A 19595-nucleotide genomic window follows, 5' to 3' on the forward strand; every position below is an offset into this window, starting at 1 on the left:
CTGGCAGCTCGTTCCATATACGCACCACCCTCTGTGTGAAGAAATTGCCCCTTAGGTTCCTTTTAAATCTTTCACATCTCATTGTAAACCTATGCCCTCTAGTTTTCAGCTCCCCTTCCCTGGGGAAAAAACTGCATTCATCCTATCTTTACCCCTCATGAGTTGATACACCTCTATAAGGTCACCCATCAGTCTCCTACATTCCAAGGAATAAACTTCTAGCCTGCCCAACCTCAAGCCCTTGAGTCCTGGCAGCATCCCCATAAATCTTCTGTGTACTCTTTCCAGTTTAATGCTGTCTTTCCTATAATAGGGTGAGCAAAACTGTACACAATACCCCAAGTACAGTCTTGCCAACTATGCTTGAAGAACTTCTTGACATCACTCTAGAACAGAGACACAAGAGATTGCAGATGCTGGAATCTGGAGTAATAGTCAAAACACCCACCCTTCCCCCTACCCCATTACACCCCCACCAAAGTGATTTTCAACAAGTCATTACTGAGTATCCAGGAGACTACCATTCATCAGAAATTTAATGTAATTTGGATATAGTAGCACATCAAGTCGAACGTGCATATTGTGTGGAGAGTGACTCACCGCCCGACCCGCAACCCCCATAACACACAAGTAGGAGTGTGATAGAATACTCTTCACTTGTTGGTTTGAGTGTCACTTGAACAATTCTCGAGAAAGTGATCCAGAAATTAGCCCAGAACCTGATCCACCACCTGACACATTCCCTCCCTACTACATCACCGGTACACCACGGCTTCAGGGTGCCAATGCCCTACGGATACTCACAAAGGCTACTTTGGCAGCACCTCTTAAACCAGCAACCTCTACCATGAAGAAGGACCAGGCGTGGGGGCATATGGGCACACCACCTGCAGCCAAGTTGCACACAGCTTGAGTCGGAAATATATCACCGGTCCTTGTCACTGGGTCTACATTTTGGAATTGTGTCCCTCATGGTACTATGGAGTATTTTCAGCATGCGGAATAGATGGTAAATACATGGCAATAGGTCTTTTGCCCCAACTGGTCTATTCCAGTACTTACGGTCCATGTGAGCTTTCTCCCTTCTTCACGTCACCCAATCAGCTGCTCTTCTCTCATTTACTTCCTCTCAAGTGGATCTGTGACATTGTTTGAGCTATCCCACATTCTCCCTACCCTCTGCGTAAATAAATTATCTTTGTCTGAAGAAGTTATGCACCCAAGGATACCCGGGTGGTGATTGTCTCCAACTCTGTAAGCATTTTTTTTAATTAACTTCATGTTTTGTATTCCCTTTAATTCATTTTCTAATTCTTAAACCACTGTCTTAGAATGCCTGGTGATGTATGTTCCACTGAGCTCTGATTAGTGAATGTTTTTTCTTCACTCTGCAACCTGAAAGCCAACCATAAAGAGATGTTATCTTAAAAATCAGCTTGCCATCCAGAAATCCCTGTGTAACAACTCCACTGGCTATCCAAGAGTTGAAAATAGCACTGCGCTAGCAGTCTGTGCAGTTTTTGTAATTGAGCTATTTTTGAAATGGTGATGAATGCCATCATCCCGCAGAAGTTTCTGGATGAAGATCACACTGTTTACTTCTGGTGAGTAAAGTAATTGAGAAAATCTGTTCAATCTTAGCGACAGATAGTCTCTGCTCCTCAAACTCCAACTGCATTCCCCTCAACAATATTCTCTGCACTTTTAGTGAAAGGAAGGTGATCCATCTACCTAACCGCGAGGCATGGTGATGGGGAAGGCGGAAGAGTTATTTCTTTGTTGAAGTAAAGTTTGAATGTAGAGTCTACATGTAGTGGGAACAGCAGTTAGTGCTTCTGTTTCACAGCTCTGGACACTTAAATTGGATCCTGACCCCAGGTGCTGTCTGTGTGGAGTTTGCATGTTCTCTTTGTGACCACTTAGGTTTCCTCTGGGTGCTCCAGATTCCTCCCAATTCCAAATACGTGCTGGTATGTTAATTGGCTTCTGTAAATTACTCCATAGTTAGCCAAGTAGCAGAAAAATCAAAGGGTAGTTGATGGCCATGTGTGACAGAGAATAATTTGGAAGGGGGAAGAGGGAAATAAGGAGGGTGGAATGGGACTGATGGAGTTGCTCCTCTGGGAGCCGGTATGGACCTCAGGGGCTGATTTGCCCCCTTTAGTGTGATTATAAGCATGTGTTGGGTGACTGCATGGTGATATGGATTACAGGTTATTTGAGGAACATATGGTCAGTGTCATGTGCTTGGTAGGAACAGGGAATATTGAGCCTTTGGCTCTGAAGCTTTCAGGATCAATCATAGATTAGTTGCTAGAGATGGGTTATTATAATTACTCAACATCTTCACTATTATCATAGCGTGCAACTAATAGGAAAGTAGAACATGTTCCAGCTGGATCTTTGAAGTAAACAGAAATGCTGGAAATACTCAGCAGGTTGGGCAGCTTCAATGGAAATTATCTTTTTTGCCCATGTAATAAAATTCTTTTGTGGCAATGAACTGAATTTGTCGCATTGTGTTATTTCTGAATAATTCCTTTTTCTCAGCCTATTTCATTCTGCTTGCATTTTATGCCTTGTTTTCATCAACGCAAGCTTTCCAATGCAGACAAGGTTGATCACAGGGACAGGTTTTTTGGAGTCAGGAGTCCCTTGTTCTCTGGCTTAAAAAAAAAGTAATCTCCTTTTCTCTAATCTGTTCTATTCACTGGAATGGACAAGTGCTTTTGGAAAATATCCCAGGGAAGACGCAGAAATTCAATGCTGCTGGTTTGCTTGTTATTTAACTTGGAGAGGGTCAACAGGTGTGGGGACAGAGTATGACTGTCCAAAGTTTCAATTGCAATGTGCAGACAAGACATTTAGCTCCCAAAAACATATAACCCATTAAACTAGCATTATCTTTACAATTTTATTATATACCTACTGATTTGGTGATTTGATTCTTGTGCAAGTCTACAATTGGTAACTTGCCTATTTAACTGAAGGTTGTATTGAATGCAGCTGGCTCTCCCTATAGCAGGAGGAACTCAATAATTCTGTTGGTGCCATAATTTCTTCACACTGCTTTCCACAAAGGTCTAACACCACAGTGAAGGCAAGATCACACTGCTTCAAAATAAAAATGAATTGTTTTGAACTTAATGTCGTAACATTTTATTGCTGTGTTGTTTCAAACCCAAACGGCCAATCATGATATCAGCACACTGCTAGGGATTGGAGCCAAAATACTCTTTTATTGATTGAGTATAAATCCATCCATGTCAGATCACTTCTGTGAAGTCAATGGGTGGACAACAAAGCCCTGGTAGGACACTTCCATTGGGAGACAGTAAACAACATGTGGCAGAACACACTTGCTAAAAATGATTTTTCATCCTTGAAGTTAGGTTTTTTTTTAAAAAAATGATTGTTGATTCCAGCATAATAGCCACAATTTTAATCAATTCTGTTTTCCAAATGAAACCATTTTCCACCTATTCTAAAAATGATTTCTAATATAAGTGTGATTAATACTGAAGACAAGATGTACAGCATGAAAACTATTTCAAGTTATAGAACATTGATAATGAAACATTTTGCTACTTGGTTATTGTTTGGATCCACTGCACAAACATTTCCTTTCTGTGCAGAGCAGAGTTAAACAATCAAACAAGAATTACAATAGCACGATATTGTGGATGCTGGAAATCTGAAATAAAACAAAATGCTGTAAATTCTGAACTGCATCTATGTAGAGAGGGTTAATGTTCATCAATGACCCTTTGTCAAATGAGAATTATTACTCTGTGAAGATATAGGGAGAAGGACCTGGGAAGTTATACGTTTAATCTGTGGTCTATGATGTTGGCTGATCACCAATAAAGTGTCAATGGAAGTCCTTTAATTTCTCTGGGCAAAGAACCAAAAGAGTGGAGAATTGGTTAGGGTTCTTGCTGCCAATTGCTCTCCTAGACACAGGCAGATTAAATGAGCAGGCGGAACTATGGCATATAGTGTTTAATGTGGGTAAGTATGAGGTCAATCACTTTGGATACTAGAAAGGTAAATAGAAGCACTTTCTAAATGACGAGAAACTGGGGACCTTAATGGAACAAAGAGATCTTCAGTCCCAAGTACACAAATCATTTAAAATTAGTAAATGATTCCAAAAATCAATCAAAACAGCCAATGCTTCATCTCAAGGAACCTGAATTACTACTGGATACTCCAGTTCCATAGAGGGTTGGACAGATCTTATTGGGCACTGTGCATTCAGTATCTCAGGAAGGATAGATTGTCTTTGGAGATTGTCCAGAAGGATTCAGTCCTGAGGTCAGGTTGCTTAAATTTGGCTTACATTTCCTTAGCTATAGATAATTGAACTTTATAGAAGATTATGTCAGCCAGACTGAAGCACAGTCCCCCTTTCTGGACACTGAACTTTGGGAAAGATGTGAAGCCTGAGAGAGGGTGCAAAAAAGATTTACTGAAATAGTTCCAGGGACTTTAGAATCTGGGCTATTCTCTTCGGAACAGAGAGGATCTGATAGAGATCTGAAAAAAATGAGTGAGGATCAGGAGGCATTGAATGAAGGTGATTGGCAAAAAAAATCAAAACTGACATGAGAAAAAGTGTTTTAACACAGTGAGTGGTCAGGGCCTGGAATGCACTGCCAGGGTTGGAAATGGAGGGAGATTCAGCCATGGCATTCAAAGGGGAACTGGATCAGTACTTGAAAGGCAACAGATTGCAGGGCTGTGAGGATAGGGCAGAGGAAAGGAACTAGCTGGATTGCTCTTGCATGGAGCTGGCATGGATACAATGGACTTAATGTCCTGCTTCCATGCTGATTCCAAGGTGTCCACAAAGCTAAAATTATTTGAGAGAGGGGACAGAAAAATTGTGAGAGAATCAAGGAAAGGACATAAACTTAGTTCTGGGACACCTTCGAGTAGATCACTTTTCATAAAGTGGTGGAAATTTGGAATTCTCCCCCTGACAAAGACTGTGCGTAACTGGGATATGACGCTTTCAAGACTTAGATAGTTAGACTTTAGTTTAGCCAGAAAGATTAGACGATAGAGAATTAAGATGTACAAATGGAATTGAGTTCCATGGATCTAATCGAAGGAGACTGTAGGCTCAGATGGCCAACTTGTCTTCTTATGTCCCTGTTCCAATGATCCATATAGATGGTGTAAAGGGAGTGTAGTGTTTCAGCAGGTAGTGCTGCTGCCTAACAGCTCCTGTGATCTGGGTTTGATCCTAACCTCATGTGCTGTCTTTGTGGAGTTTGCACATTCTCCCTGTGACTGCATTGGCTTCCCCTGGGTGCTTTGGTTTCATTTCCAAGTCCTTCTTAACAGTAGAGGCTGGCAGGTTAGTTGGCTGATGTAACTCACCCCTGGTGTAGGTTTGTGCTAAGAGAGTCAAGGAGGGGTCGATCGGCACGTGAGGGGGAACAGGTTGCAGGGAGATAAGTTGGGGAATGGGAGAGATGGGTGTGTTCTGAGAACTGAAATAGAACAAAGGGCCTCCTTCTGTGTTATGAGGAAAATATGAGAAATATAAGGTGTGGTAGAACTGTCCCTAGTTATGGTGATTCTGCTCCCCCTATCAATAATCAATGTCCATACTCTGGTGTAAAAACTGACCTGTTTAATGAGTGTCCACCAAAGAGTACCAATGGTCCAGTCACTGCCTTTGGGAGGGGGCAGTATGTTGGCTGGTGGAGGTAGGTATAGAAAACCTTTCTCCTCACCAGTGATTTATAAACACATAATGCCGTTGTTTGCATTATACAATTTTCACATTACTTGCACTCAGTTTAACTGTGATGAATGAAAGAACAATTTTTATTTACATGAGAGCAAGTCTCTGAAGCAACTTTACAGTCAAAGAACTGCCTCTTCTGGATAACATCGCACTCACTTTGCACGTGGTTGTATCCCACGAACAGCAATATGATAATGACTGTATTGTCTGTTCATTCAAGAGTACTTGCCTGATGGACTGACTTTGGGATCATCGAGTTAACAAAGAGTATGGCAGTGAACTTGCATGCAGTAAGCTCCCATGAAAAGCGAAGGGCTAATGATCCTGACGGCCCAGACACTACTGAACCTTAGCCAGTGGTTCCTTAAAAATGGAATAGAGGTCAGTTGACCTTTGCTCCACTTCTGAGCTCACCAATGAGTCTGGGGGTGAAGCACAAATGTACTGAGGGGCAGATGGATGTACTTGCTATTAATGACTGGTATATGTAGCAGAACCCCACTCATTTGAATGAAGAAGTAAATATAAGTAAGTCGGAGGCACGAGAGACTGCTGATGCTGGAATCTGGAGCAGCACACAATCTGCTGGAGGAACTCATCAGGTTGAGCAGTACCTATGGTCCTGGTGCAGGGTTTTAACCCGAAATGTTGACAATTCCTTCCCCCCACAGATGCTGCTCGACCCACTGAGTTCCTCCAGAAGATTTTTTGTTGAATAGAGGTAAATAGTTTTTTTGCTTTACACTATGTTTTTTATAAATTTCTAGTATCTTGCAATGCCTTTGAGTAAATTTATTTTTTTTTAATGATTTAAATCGACTTGAACTGTTTTTCAATGTGTCCAATTATCAGACATTTAAAAACATTCAAAGGCCTTTGATGGCAGCAATCTGCTCTCTATCAGGACAGATCCACCACCCAAGGTTTGGCTGTTGCTTGTGGACCACTCTTCCTCATGAGATGACCTTCAAGTTGGTTGGAACCACAGGGTCATCAAAAGTAACTGTATACCTGGAGCAAAGGATGCAAGGCAGATCTAACACATGACCTGCTTTAATAATATTTAGTAAGGCAACAGGAGATAACTTCCCTGCTCCTTTTCAGTTCTCTGTACTGTAGGACCTTTTACATGCACCCAACAAGGGCTTCATCTTCAAGAGTTCTCAGACAGTGAGGCACTCCCTCACACTAGACTGAAATGCCGGCCTAGAGTGGCACTTGAACTCGAGATCTTCTGCCTCAGAGATGAAGGTGCTACTCACAGCACCACTGATGAAACAAGCATGCAGTATGCATGTTTTCCCTCCTTTTCCTTGTCTTTCTCCTCTTCCTTTCATTTCCTGAAGCTTCCTGAAGCACTGCATGTTCTGTGTCTTGGCAGTGAGATTCGGGTTAACCAAGCAGAATGCTGGAAGCACAGATGGATCTGATTATATCCGGTTAAGTCAAAGTTGCTCCATATTTATATTTTTTTAATGCTTTGCTACATATAGAAAAAAACCGTGACTCAATTGCGCAGGTTTGTATCCATTGTTTTACAAATAAACATACAGTGAAAGCTGAACTCTGCACCTTAAATTCTGATGATGTTGTTAACTGGAATAAATACAGAAAGGAGAGGTTAGAACCACCAGTATATATGTGAATAATGCATTCAGTTTAATGGAAGTTGAATAATTTTTGATGAGTACCCTGTTATTTAGTTATAAGTAAATCTAGCCATGGGCACAGGAGCCAAAGTGAAAGGTGAAGTGTTCTACATTAAAGGGTAGACAAGGTTAAGAGGAAGCAAATGCCAGAAAGATGCTTGGTTATTGGAAAGTTCTTGGCAAAAAGTCTGAAACTTTCCAGTAACTTTTGCCTCAAGGGGTTCACACAGCTTTACCCAGTGCAGGAGAATTAAACTGCAAAGATTCGGTGATTGCAGTTATTTCAGTAGTAGGATCTTGATAAGGAGGAGTTATACACAGCACCTAATTCCCAATTCCGTGTACAAACTCTCAGTCCAGGCAAATAATTAACTGTTCCTGCAGTGTTCTTAAAAGATATGGTGCCCTTCTCCGGCCTCCTTTTGACTCCTCGTTCCACTTGTTCACAAGCATCAAACCTGAGATCTAGACGTCTGACCTTTTGCACACACCCAGGCCCTTCCAAAAAAATCTTCCAGGCAATTTTCCTTCCAGCAGTAACTCCTCACAAAACCTCTCCATCCCTGGGAAAAAATAATAATCTGAAGCCAATTACGTGACCCTAATGAGCAGGATGAAGTGATTATTATCAACAATTAAACCAGCATCAGCGTTTTAACTGACTGCTGCCAGTTTTTTTTTTGCTCAGTGTCTGAGTTTTAGGTAACAAGTTGGATCCCATTTCTCTTGATTTTTCAGATTCAGACCTGTGTGCTAAAATATTATTTACTGTACTTGGGTGAACCATTCTGCAGCTGGTCTAAAAAAAATGTGCACTGTTTGCAGTTTCTGCTTGACAGAATATTGAGGTGCTTGCCAGTATATGCTAATAATGACTGAGGCCTTGTTTTCTGACCCATAGCTAATATTCTGCGAGTCACATGAATCTGCAGAAGATTCCTGAGTTTAGAAAAATGCTTGGCCATTTTTCAATTGTCCAGTAATAAATACAAATACTTTCTTGTACTGTATATTTTCTTTAAAGCATAGCCAGCTGGTTTACAAGAAAAATCACCATTGATAAAGACACAACAGGATTCAATGTAAATAGGTGACTAGGTTGCAATGGGTTTGTTGGGGGGGGGGGGGGGGAGGAGGTGGGGGTGAATGGATGGAAATATCTGTTGAGTGCTGAAGCATGTTGGGATTCGCCTGGCGTGGACAAAGCAGCATTTTGTTTTCCCCGCAGCGACCTTGCTTTTCAAGGACAAACCGAAAGCTTGATGAAATGAGGCTGCAGATGGCTACCTATCACACCATTGAGCAGTAATAAAGCGCAGGGCTTGGAGAAAATTGAGTACCGGGGCAGAGAGGGTTTTAGTCAAAATAAAATATGTGCACCCGGGAAAAAGTGAAAGGTTAATTAAACTGCCTCCTGTGCGTTGTGTGAGTCTTACCGCCGCGGCACAGATATTGTTTTAAGCTTGTTCTTCATGTAGTGGGCGAGCTGAATAGTTGACAAGAGTCGAGCAGAACTTCTGTGCCACAGATGGGGGTCTGAATTATCGGAGAACCCACTGGAAACTTGGGCAGCCTGAGAGACTGTAACATCTCTTGCGGGTGTAAATCCGCCTTTTTAATTCTTGAATGTGCTCGCTGCAGATAAATGTTTCTCTTTTTCTGAAATGACTCCTTATTAAATCATATCAACCCATTTTGAAGGCCCGCTCTAATGACCTGTCTTCGCCTTTTCCACTTTAAAGGGACATTTATCGAAAGGCTGGAGGTTCATAAAAATGTCTTGGAAATGCTTCCCCCCCCCCCCCCCCCCCCACCTCTCTTGGGAGAGGATTTCATCCTGAAAGACATCATGTACAAGTAAAGTGTTCCACTGCAATTTACAATTGGAAGGCATTGAAAATAGCTTTGCCTGTTGCTTTTTTGCAAACTGAATCACACGAATTTGTGGGTTTTAGGAAATATCCTGCCTATTTCTAGAAGGATCTTCTCCAAAATAATTAATTCTTAAAGGAATTGTTCCCCTCCCTTTTCTTAAACAAGAAAATTATGGAAGTGAGGTGACAGGAGGACACAAATTTGTTAGAAGGGTATTTCTCCCAGAGATTAGAATGATGTTAAAATGTGTGGATTATTACTGTGAGAAGGTTAGAGGTGCAGGAACGGTGTGCGCTGACCTAGTGCCCTTGAATCAGTGTTTGCAGACTATATTTGATGTGTTAGCCTCTTCGGTTTTTCTTTAACAGTTTAATGCCAACTCGTGTGAAGCCTCCATGTTGTTAGGAGAGAGAAGGGTCAGCGAGTAAAAACCGCTCACCCCCCCCCCCCCCCCCCCCCCCGTCACAATGTGCTGAATAGCCAGATACAAATCAGCAAACCGATTTGCTGGCGCACTCGTCTCTCCTGGTCGCTCTGCTGCGAAGCTGACTGCGTGCGGAGTGTATTCCTTTTCACCGCTTTGTTGCAGCTTCCATCGATAAACTTGTCAGCCAGGTGTGGCTTCAGGAGTCATTGATTCCCTTCAAAGAGCGGCTTGGCTTTGTTATACAAGTGTGTGTGCTTATCAATGCCACAGGGGCAGAGCAGTAGAATGCACTTAAAAGGGCTCGTTCAGCACACTGTGCCAACGGATCAGTTACTGCTATCAAAAAAAAGCTTTTTTTGTGTGATGGACAACTCTCGTGACATGTACAGTAATTTGAGACTTGATCATTCTTTGTGCAAAAGGCACTTCAAAAGAAGTTCATGTGAAAACAAACTGAGTCTATCGTGGATTTGCATTTAGATGTATTGCAATGCCAGGATGCCTGTATCAGCGCTGGAACTGATTAACCATTGCCATATTTTCGTCTCACAGTTTACAGTTCCAGACATTATCCACAGCAACAGCTGCCTTCCAATAGCAAAGGCTGGAATGGGATGTTTGATATGTTATCCTTCAGTCTTTTATGGAATCTCTTGTGCCTTCTCGTTAAGTACTTGCAGTGTGAAAGGGTAATTGCCCTCCTAATTTTTAACTCTCCCCAATTCAGCCCGTCCCTCACAGAATATTGTTGAGGTCCCCAACGCCATCCTTCCCTGCCTACCCTCTTCCAAGCCTTCTCTCCCTCCCCATGCCTTAACACACATACACAGATGTACACATACATACAATTAAATACACATTCAAACACACACACACACACACACACACACACATTTGTTCTACTCGACAACCACCTACCTTTATAATTTAAAAACATCCATTCACCTATTTAAAATCCAAGATAAAGCGGGCTTTAAAAATATCTACGCCAGGACATTAATTTAACTGAGAGGAGTTGAGTCGAGTCGTTTAATTTGGGAAGACGTGGCATATCTCTGCTTGTTTGTGCCTCGTAATAGAAATTGCAAGCTAGATCTTGCTTAGAGGAAGAGGAGTTGAATCCAACATCCGCGGCTGCAGCTAATGCCCTATTTACCTTGGTACTGTAGCGACACTACGCCGTTTTCTCCCGGCACCAGTGCAGTGTTTAATGATTACACTGCTGCAAAGCTTGCCTTTTAGATAAGTCAACTCACTGACGTTCAGGCATCTGTTTATACTGTGTCCACGCCATTGGCAAACCGTGTCATGAGGGGCTTCATTGGTGAGTTAACTTCAGAACCGGTTCTAAGCCCTGAACTTTCAGCCGGTTCAGTTAACATCACTGAACACTGTGCCCTACACTCACTGTTCGTTGGTACATTTATAATTCCTTGGAGGGGCATTGGAATTAGACCGGAGGCCAGGTTCCTGAGCCCACCTGCTCCGGAACCTCCATGCACATTCCTTGTCTTGACAGGCGAGGTTCAGCAATGTGGCATTCCTCACTTCCTGGCGGGAAAGTTTAGTATTTTTCTTTCAAATGTTGTTGCAGACTCGATTTTGGTTGATCACTGTGACCCGACCAATCGCTTCTATTAAAAGGTCATCTTTACCGGAGGGACTATTTGCATTTTCCATTTCTGCTGCTTTGTGGACTCGAATCAGATTAATTTATTGTCATATACAGAGAGAGGAGAAAACTCATTACAAACTAGTGGGCAACAGCTTGAAAGGGGATCTGTTGACTTTCTTAAAACATCTGTACACAGGAATGGACATAGTGCTTCTTTTAAAAGGATGTGTATATGTTTTTCATGTTTACTTACTTAATAGATCCTTTCTTTCTAACTCTGACCTTCTCTTCTCCTTTGTTCTAATCCGCTCTTTGTCTAAGCGCTTCCAACAGTTCCCCAGAAGTGCCCATAGGCTAATCCTGTATCCTGCCATTGCTGATCAATGTAGAGCCATGTGATGCAGCGATCTGCCTTACATCACTGTCAAGCGACCGAGAAGCAGTGTTCCAGGTGAAAATATGGTCAATAATACTGTACGTTCCAGGGCTGGCGCAGAGCATAGTTTGAACATTGCATTTCTTGTCGCCGATCTATCACTAACAGTCTCTCTCTCTCTCTCTCTAATTGTACCCACGCACCCCCCCCCCCCGTTCTAGATAATAGCGTACCTCTAATCAACAAAGTAGTAAGATACAATGTGCTCTGGTTTATAGAAAGTGGCCTTGTTAACAATCGATTAGTTGGGGAATGAAATATTCTCTTCTCAGTTTCCAATTCAATGCTGTATTTTAAGTTGATTTTTTTTTTAAAAAAAAGAACGCGAAGTGGTTCCTCTATCACTGAAAGCCGACTTATGCTCTACAATTATCGTTCAAATAATATGATTAGATTTTCACACAGGACCTGTTAAATGTAGGAGATTTTATTTTTAAAAAAACATATCCGTAGGATCAATACTGGAAGGCTTGTTGGAAGATTTGAAATGGCTTTTCTCTTGTTCTTTCTTGGTGAGGAAGTTAACTGGGATGTTTCCAAGGGAAGGGGATTATTTCATTCCACAACTATTCCATGTATCTGACTCCCTAACCACCCATTAAAATATGCAGCACACAAATCAGAAACTGCTTCGAATGGAGCTCTTCTGAAGGGCGATTTTAATGAGAGATCCACGCTCCCACTAGTGGCGAAGCGCTGTAACAGCCTAGGAATGGGGGAATTATTGCAAGCGGTCTTGATTTTGCCGTTGTCTCCTTCAGTTCCATTCCCGCCCCCCGAGAAACTGAACACTAAAATAAAAGGGATTCTTTTTGGCAATAAGTCTTATTAAATTACTGTAAATCTGGATCTAAATCGAACCCAGGAATCAGACATCAAAGGTCTTTATTCCACTTTGCTTGTCTGAGATACCAAGTCCATGAGAAATTTAATGTGCCCTAGAGATATGCATTGAAACTGTTCCAAGTACGTCTCTTAAAAAAAGCACATGCACACTTTTGCTTCAGTGGACAGGAGCCATTACATGCAACAATTGACCTAAAAGGAAACACTACCGTTTCTAGCACAGTTATTGAGGTCTAATCTCATTTCTGTTCAGGTAAATGGTGTGCTGGAACAGATTAATGTCTGCCTGCATGCCTTGGAAGCAGATGAAATAGGAACTTTGGATAAATTCTTGAAGTGGGAAAACACTGCAGGATCCCTGAGGGGAAAATAAAGGGAAGTAGTTCTAATTGGATAGCTCTTCCAAAGAAATAGCACAAACTCAATGGGCCGAATAATCATAGACATAATTATAGAGAGATACAGAGTGGAAAGAGGCTCTTTGGCCCACAGACCCCCTGTCAATCATCCAACACCCTTCTCTTTACATTAATTTTAGTCTAACCCATTTTATTCTCCCCACATTCCCATCAAGTCCCCCCAGACTCTACACATCAGGGGCCAATTTATAGCAGCCAATTAACCTACTGACTCGCTCGTCTTTGAGTTGTTGGAGGAAACTGGAGCACCCAGAGGAAATCCACGCAGTCATAGGGAGAACATGTCAACTCCACACAGACAGCACCGGAAATCGGGATAGAACCTGGGTCATTGGAGCTGTGAGGCAACAGTTCTACTAGCTGCGACATCATCCTGTGTGATTGTACATCCATAATTTGGAGTTTCCTGAATCTAGTAAAGATACAGCTTTTTCCTCCATATATTACCTGTATTGAAGGACAGTATATCTCCCAAAGGCATACATTTGCAGTTTAATTCTGTGTTGAGAGCTGACCACATTTCATATGCAGCAACAGAGCCTGCAATGCACTTCCCTGTAGCTGTGACACTATACTCTGTATTCTGTTATTGTTTTGCCCTGTACTACTTCAATGCACTGTGTAATGAATTGATCTGTACGATCGGTATGCAAGACAAGTTTTTCACTGTACCTCAGTACAAGTGACAATAATAAATTTATACCAATAGGTGCAGTTCCAGAAACCGAAGCCATATTTAAAATAAAATCTCTGATTAATCATGCAAATCATATTCTCTCAAGTATAAACAGAAAGTACCGAAAATACTCAGCAGATCAGACAGCATCTGTGGGGATGGAAGCAGATTTCATATTTCAGGGCGATGCTCTTTCAACAATAAAAGTGAAGGCAGTGCGGAGGCAGAGAAAGGGGAGGGGAAGAAAGAAAAAAGAGGAGGCCAGTGATGACAGAACTTAAATAATGAAAGGGAATTCTTGTGGTTTGCAGCGATCGGTGTTTACTCCTTTTGCCAGTGTTTTGGAATTTATTTCATGGCTGTTGAAATAGCTGCACGATTAGACATGTTTCCAAATCCAAGGCTTGTGCAGGGTGTGAGACAATGAAGGATTTGAAAATACTTCCGTGTTTACCTCGTTCAACTCAAAAGATTTTTTAAAAAGAACCTCTCTCTCTCTCTCCCCCTCTCTCTTTCTTCTCTCTCTCTTTCTTCTCTCTCTCCCCTGTCTCTCTCTCTCCCCCTCTCTCTCCCCTCTCTCTCTCTCTCCCCCCCTCTCTCTTCTCTCTCTCTTTCTTCTCTCTCTCCCCTCTCTCTCTCTCTCTCCCCCTCTCTCTTTCTTCTCTCTCTTTCTTCTCTCTCCCCCCCTCTCTCTCTCCCCCTCTCTCTCTTTCTCCTCTCTCTTTCTCCTCTCTCGCCCCTCCCTCTCTCTCCCCCCTCTCTCTCCCTCTCTCTCTCTCTCCCCCCCCCCCATTCTCTTCTAACATTGGCATTGACCTCATGTTGGGATACAGTTCCATGGCAATAGGCCATATATGTGATGTTGGCCAGATGCCCATGTATTGGAGTGACCATGTGTGTCCTCAACTTGTTTGACTATAAGGGTGATCACAGTCAAGAACAGATTTCTTGTGCTCTGGCCAAAGTCACTGTGTATGGCCATCAGCACTGTGACCTGTGGCCGGATGACTCTGGGGCTGCCCCCAGTCCAATTATAACATTTACACTAGGTGGGATCACTATTTCTGCACAGATCAGGGATTTAACCTCAGATATGGAAATTTCATGACTATGTAATATTTAAAGTTCAGGGACAGGCCCAAATGGTCCGTACTTTTTTTTGGCATTCATTCTCAGATTCCCATTTTGTGTGTGTGTGTGTGTGTGTGTGTGTGTTTGTTTTGAAAATAACTTTATTTTCAACAGCAACAAAATGCACGGATTAAAACATTATCCTCCTTATCCAGGATGCACTTCAGCTGTTCCAGAAGGTTTGCAGCAAGCCAGTGGACACAGTATGCTCCCTCTCTAGGGATACCTGTGTGGAGATGTAACCTTGGAATAAAGGCAGCCAATTGGCTTGGATGGACACTGAGATGGTCACTGGCTGGACTTAGAAATAGCCACCTTGGCCAGTCCCATGGGCAGGCCAATGAGAAGGTCCCCTGACCAACTCAACCCTCCTCCCTCTCCCTGTACCAGGTGCCCAAAGGTCAAGAACATGAGGCTGAAGTGCAACCAGAATCTGAGCGACAGCCCTTGCAAATACTCAGTGAGGAGCTGCAACCCCGCGCATACCACATAAGCATGGGAAACGGGACTCCTCCAAGCTGCAGAAATGGCAGATCATAGAATCATAGAACAATACAGCACAATACAGGCCCTTCGGCCCACAATGTTGTGCCGACCTTTAAACCTCGCCTAAGACTATCTAACCTCTACCTCCCCCATATCCCTCTATTTTAAGTTCCTCCATATGCTTATCTAGTAATCTCTTGAATTTGACCAATGTACCTGCCTCCACCACTACCCCAGGCAGCGCATTCCATGCCCCAACCACTCTCTGGGTAAAAAACCTTCCTCTGATATCTCCGTTGAACTTCCCACCCATTACTTTAAAGCCGATGGATTAGGAGTCTATGAACCAGCTGAAAAAGTGGGTTGCAAGGGATTGCAGCACCCTCCACCCCAGGCCCATAATGTAGAGATATACACAGCCCTCCTCCGGGGAAGATGCTTGCTGCCAGATGGTGAGAATGTGGTTAGATGGCACTAAGTAGATGGCAATGCCTAAACCACTTAAGGTCACAAGGGCCTCTTCCAGCCTTATCAAGGGGAGTGCTACCATCTCTCCCTTGTGTAGGTGCCGAACAGAAGCCTCCTCCCACCTTAACCTAATCCCACCCTATTTGCATAGCCTTCAGTTTCTTTCCCCCTCATGTCCGTATCTAACATCCTGTTATTTGCATTGATCCTCTTTGGGTAAACGGTGGCTAAGCTATTGAGGAAACTTTCATGATACGCTTGATAAGTGTGTGAGAATTTTCAAACTCAACCTGACAGAGCACTTACTTTTTATGTTTTATATCTGATGTCGCCTTCGTCTAACCTTTCAAGCACCGACTGTCGTTGTGGCTGCCAAAGATTATTCCTATCTCCTAGAGCTGTAGTTTAACCTCTCCTTTGGTCATTGGCCCTCGCTGCTCTTCACCCAGGACACTAGACCAAACATGTGGTGATATTATTGAAGTTTTGGTCGAGTTTTAAAATGGGGGCAGATTATTTTCCTTACAACATAGGAGGCCATTCGGCCCATTGAGTCTATACCAGCTTCAGAGCATTCCCATCAGACCCATTCTCCCACTTACTTCCCTCTTATCTAATTTCTCTCCCATGTCAATCAACTTGCCTCTGATTCTTGTATCACCCACCTATGCTAAGGGTAGTTTACAGTGGGCAATTAAACTACCAACCAGCATGTCTTTGGGATTTGGGAGGAAACCAGAGAACCCAACTGAAGCTCACACTGTCACAGGGAGTACATGCAAACCTCCCACAGATAGCACCCAAGGTCAGGATGGAACACAGACCACTGGAGCTGTGAGGCAGCAGCATCAACTGCTGCACCACTATGCTGCCCATGGAACTCAGTAGATTCTTACTCACCTTTGCACTACATATAACTCCCCATGAACTTTATTTCCCAATCTACCTCGTCGTGGCCCTTGCAATTTACTTGTCTACCTGCACTGCACTTTCTCTGTAACTGTAACACTATATTCTGTATTCTGTTTTTCTTTTTACTACCTTGATGTACTTATGTATGGAATGATCTGTCTAGATGATATGCAAACAAAAGATAAGATCTTTATTAGTCACATGTACATCTAAACACACAGTGAAATGCACCTTTTTTGCGTAGAGTGTTCTGGGGGCAGCCCGCAAGTGTCGCCACGCTTCCGGCGCCAACATAGCATGCCCACAACTTCCTAACCTGTACGTCTTTGGAATGTGGGAGGAAACCGGAGCACCCAGAGGAAACCCATGCAGACACAGGGAGAACGTACAAACTCCTTACAGACAGCGGCGGGAATTGAACTCCGGTCACTGGCGCTGTAATAGCATTACACTAACTGCTACACTACCGTGCCTGCCCTACAAAATTTCACTCTATCCTGGCACACATGACAATAAGAAACCAATACCAATACCAACCCCAGCTGAACCGAGTTCCTTGCCTGGTCATTTCAACCGGCTGTTGTGAGTCCCCATCTTTGCAAGGTCTGAAGTCACATAAAGGCCAGACTGGTTCAGTGCAGCAAATTTCCTTTGCTGAAGTACATTAAGTGAACAAGGGGGGAGGTTATGATAACCTGGTAGTTTCAGTCACCATTACTAATGAGAGCTCTTCAATTGCGAAGACTTTTTCATTCATTGAAATGAACTTTTTTGGATTTTTAAACATCTCTAGATTAGTCATTCAATAACTTAACCACCATACCTTGGGTGGGTGCAGGTGGATGAAGGGGGATTCAAAGTTCTGCCCTGGCTCTTAGGGAGGGTAATTGTCAGCAGATGTTCATTGATCCTGGATACAACAATTTAACAAACCATCTGCTTTAATATTCGTTCACTGCATGAAGTGGTATTTCCCAGGATCGTTTAATTTCCTTGTTTGAACTAATGGAGAAAATTGATTGCTGCTGACAAAATATTGAAATAAAAGGGTCCTTTTCTGATGTTAAATTTCAGTAAAACCAATGAATGACCCACAAGCAAAGCTTGATATAAATTGACACGTAATATTGCTCACCACATTGTAGATTGACAGGTTTGCTCTAATGTAAATTTACATTATGGCTTTACCACAATGTAGATTCACAAGGTCTCCCCCATAGAGGTTCAAACCAAGGTAGTTACCACAATGTAGGTTGAGAGATGGTGCTGTTTGCCATGATTCAAACCTTCAGACCCTCCCACCTACATTGAGTATGAGAGTAGGAAGTCATGTTGCAGCAATATAAAACTTTGGTTAGGCCACATTTGGAGTATTGTATGCAGTTCTGCTCACCCTATTACAGGAAGGATTTGGAGGCTTTGTAAAGGTACAGAGAAGGTTTACCGGGATGCTGCCTGTATTACAGGGTATGAGCTATAAGGAGAGGTTGAACAAACTTGGGTTGTTTTCTCTGGAGCAATAGAGGCTGAGAGGAGACCTGATAGAAGTATTTTCAATTATGAGAGGCATGAATAGAGTAGACAGTCAGAATCTTTTTCCCAGGGTAGAAATGTCAAATACTAGAGGAAATGCATTAAAGGAGAGAGGAGGAAAGTTTAAAGGAGATGTGGGGGGCAGGTTTTTTACACAGAGGGTGGTGGGTGCCTGGGATGGTTTGCCAGGGGGAGTGGTATTTAAGAGACTATTAGATAAGATAACATATCTTTATTATTCACATGTACGTCAAAACACCCAGTGAAATGCATCTTTTGCGTAGAGTGTTTTGGGGGCAGCCCGCAAGTGTCGCCACACTTCCGGCGCCAACTTAGCATGCCCACAACTTCCTAACCTGCACGTCTTTGGAATGTGGGAGGAAACCGGAGCACCCAGAGGAAACCCATGCAGTCACGGGGAGAACGTACAAACTCCTTACAGACAGCGGCCGGAACTGGACCCATGTCGCTGGCGCTGTAATAGCGTTACGCTAACTGCCACACTAGACAGACACATGAATATGCAGCAAATAGAGGAATATGAATCATGTACAGGCAGAAGAGATTTAATTTAATTCAGCTTTGTGTTCTACGTTCTATGTTCATATACCTGTTGCATTATATTTTGCATTTAATGATGTAAGCAGATCATGATGATATCCTTTTAATTTAACAGAGAATGCTTGTTTTTTTTTCCCCAAGACTTACCAGCTTACATTTTGTTCTGTAAAAATTACAAGTGTAGAATATTTTAAAGATGTGGCAAAGTCTTCTGTCAGGGTCCAGCACTGAGATCTTTCCTTCCTCAGCCCTTGCTGAAAAGCCCAGTGAGCAAAGGTTATTGCCGGATGTTGAAGTGTCCTGAGTCTTATCATCGTCATTCCTTTACACATTGTGCCAGGCTTGGATCATTTCCTGTAGTTGCTTTCCAAAGCCTGAATTCCCATTGTTACATTTACTAGTTTTGAGACTGGTCCTGGCACTTCCGTCAGATACCAAAACCAATATTTCTGATTTCTGATTTCTGGGTGGCTTTTTATGAATGATGTATATTTTATCATTTCTGATTAAGGAAGCATAACTGCATGGAAACAGTAGGCATTATGCTCAACTGAACTGTAAACAGCAGAGTTTGCTAATTCAGGGATTGGCTTCAATCCCATGCAGTATTAACCTTGCTGTAATTTAGACACCATACAACAAGGCATTACTGGAGCATCACAATTTACCAACTCTGTGCATTGGGGTTTTGGATATGTCCCAGAGGAATTCAAGGTCAAGATTCAAACTCTGGCCAGACAAATTCTTGGAGATTCTGTCAAATGAACTCCAGCTGATTGCATCCTCTTGGACAGCACCTT

The 19595-nt window shown here is 42.7% G+C and overlaps 1 protein-coding gene and 1 pseudogene across 1 annotated transcript in view; one reads left to right on the plus strand and one right to left on the minus strand.

Annotated features, from left to right (window-relative positions):
* The window catches only part of LOC127573848 (mastermind-like protein 2), a 98359-nt gene that overhangs the window by 69796 nt on the left and 8968 nt on the right, over window positions 1-19595 (plus strand). The window lies entirely within an intron of this gene.
* LOC127573968 (uncharacterized) lies at window positions 15774-15890 on the minus strand (annotated as a pseudogene).

The sequence above is a fragment of the Pristis pectinata genome, chromosome 8 (assembly GCF_009764475.1).
Source record: "Pristis pectinata isolate sPriPec2 chromosome 8, sPriPec2.1.pri, whole genome shotgun sequence".
NCBI classification, from domain to species: Eukaryota; Metazoa; Chordata; class Chondrichthyes; order Rhinopristiformes; family Pristidae; genus Pristis; species Pristis pectinata.